Here is a 2,088-nt window from a genome sequence, read left to right on the forward strand (position 1 = left end):
GTTGCTGACCAGTTATGGTTCTCCTTGAAAGAGGCAGTTGTTTGTACTTTGAAACATTGTCAGGATCTAAGTATCCTACAACTTCAACAATGCATTCTTTTACTATTTCTACATCACTGACTAGCTCCCCTTTTTTCCTGAGTATATAAACTACTTTGTAAGTTGCTTCACTGGCATTATCGCTGGTTGAAAGAATTGTCTTTTCTTTAGCTTTTCATTTTTAAATTTCTGGAATATGTCCTTTCATGCCTCTCTGATTTAAAATTTCTATGGTCCTTATGAGTGTTATAATGACAAGATTTTCAATTAAGATTTTCCTGTTTCTCTATGTTTACTTGGTCTGCTGTGCTTCTCACAGTTAGCCAATGATTTTGACACTTGATTTGTTGAATTTTGGCAATGTTTTCATCAGTTCTGTCAGTGACAAGTTCTCAAACTTAATTGTAAGACCTCATATATGACCTTACTTGGATATAAGATCTTTACAAAAGACCCAGCTGAAAATGAGGTCTTTAGGGTAGGGCCTATAGAAATACGGCTGGTGTCCTTATAAAAAGGGGAAATTCAGACATACACACTAGAAAGGGAAGATGATGTGAAGAGAAATAGGGAGAAGACAGCCATCTGCAAGCCAGAGAGAGGCCTGGGGAATGTCCTTCCCTGACAAATGCCTTGATTTCATACTCCTGGTCTCCAGAACTGTGAGATAGCACTTTTCTGTTGTTGAAGCAGCCTTGTTGGTAGCACTTTATGGCAGCCACAGAACTTGGGGAGTTCCTGAGAGTGCTCTGGCACTGAGGGAGTGATTAGAGAATCAGGAAGAAAAAAGAGGGGGTTAAAATAAAGAAATCATGGGTGGGGTGAGAGACCTGGACAGAGAAAACAAGGGATCAGCCAAGAGGAAACGGTAAACATAAACACGGAGATCATTATTTTCTTTGAAATGGGAGGGTCTCAGTCTGAAAGATACCAGCTCTAGAAGAGGGTCTAGAAGAAGTGAGCTGTTCCACTGTGCCCTGCACACCATGGGAGGAAGCAAATACTGCTGCTACCTTTGGGTGCTCTGGAAAAATGAGAGACATCCAATTAAGTCCTCAAGATACTATTTGCAGGAGTCAACTTGAGTAGGCTTGAGGCCTCCAGGGAACATGTGTGTAGTCGTAGTTCATACACGCGTGTTCTGGGGACAGCTGAATTCCCTCACTAGCATTTAACCTACATGCCTCCGTTTTCTGTAAAAAGGGAATAATGATAACACCTATCTCACGGTGCAGATTACATAAAATGAGAGCAAAGAGTTTACTGTTGTCAAGCGCTCAGTAAACAGTATTTGCTATTACTAAAGGTGTTTATTACTATAGTCAATCTCATCCTCCCAATTCAAAGTCCTACTCGGTAACAGTCCTCCAGCCAATGCTGGGTGCAAACACCACCCACCGTAACTGGGTTGGACCGGTGTTATTGGAACCTGAGGACCCTGACAGACAAGAGTAGCATTTGGATGGGACCCTGAAGACAACTGCATTGGCCCCTGAAAGCCCCTTCTTAGCCAGGGCAGAGAGTTGGCTACTGCCTGTGGGCGATGTCCGGTCCACTCTGCGCTCCACCTGTCCCGGCCTGATCTGTCCAGGTTGCCTCATCTCCAGCTCGCTGAAGAGCCTTTCTGGCCAAGAGCTATGGCGAAACCGCGCGTGGGGGCCGTGGTGAAATCGGGTTGAAAAAGGTCGCGCACGCCAGTGCCAAAGGAGAACGGAAAGGAAAACTGTGGCCACCAAGGCTGGTCCAAAGGGGACCCCACGCCACGTCGCGCGCAGCCGGCAACGGGGGAGCGCAGAGCCCGCGGAAAGGGCCTCCTATACCCCGAGGCGCTGCAGACCCCCGCGATCGCCAGGTTGTGAGTTTGAGGCACCACAATTTGCCCTTTGTCCCTCCTCGGGTTCCTTGCTACACCCGAGGGCAGCTCGCTCGCCCCCTCCGCCGGCTGTCAGCCACCCGCCGGCCACGCGCCCGCCTAGGCCAGAGGGCGGGAGGGCGCACGACGGGGCGGGGCCGACGGCGGGCGGAGCCACGGCGCTGGGGCGGAGCCTG

The 2,088-nt window shown here is 48.9% G+C and overlaps 1 protein-coding gene across 1 annotated transcript in view; it reads left to right on the plus strand.

Moving 5' to 3' along the window:
• The first annotated feature begins 1,623 nt into the window (after positions 1-1,623).
• ACSL1 (acyl-CoA synthetase long chain family member 1) overlaps positions 1,624-2,088 on the plus strand; it is a 71,677-nt gene continuing 71,212 nt past the window's right edge. Inside the window, exon 1 of the mRNA XM_023514877.1 lies at positions 1,624-1,891. The gene's annotated coding sequence lies outside the window, so the exon portion shown is untranslated. The remainder of the gene's footprint in view (positions 1,892-2,088) is intronic.

The sequence above is a fragment of the Otolemur garnettii genome, unplaced genomic scaffold (assembly GCF_000181295.1).
Source record: "Otolemur garnettii isolate 467f Iridium unplaced genomic scaffold, OtoGar3 scaffold00061, whole genome shotgun sequence".
NCBI lineage: Eukaryota > Metazoa > Chordata > Mammalia > Primates > Galagidae > Otolemur > Otolemur garnettii.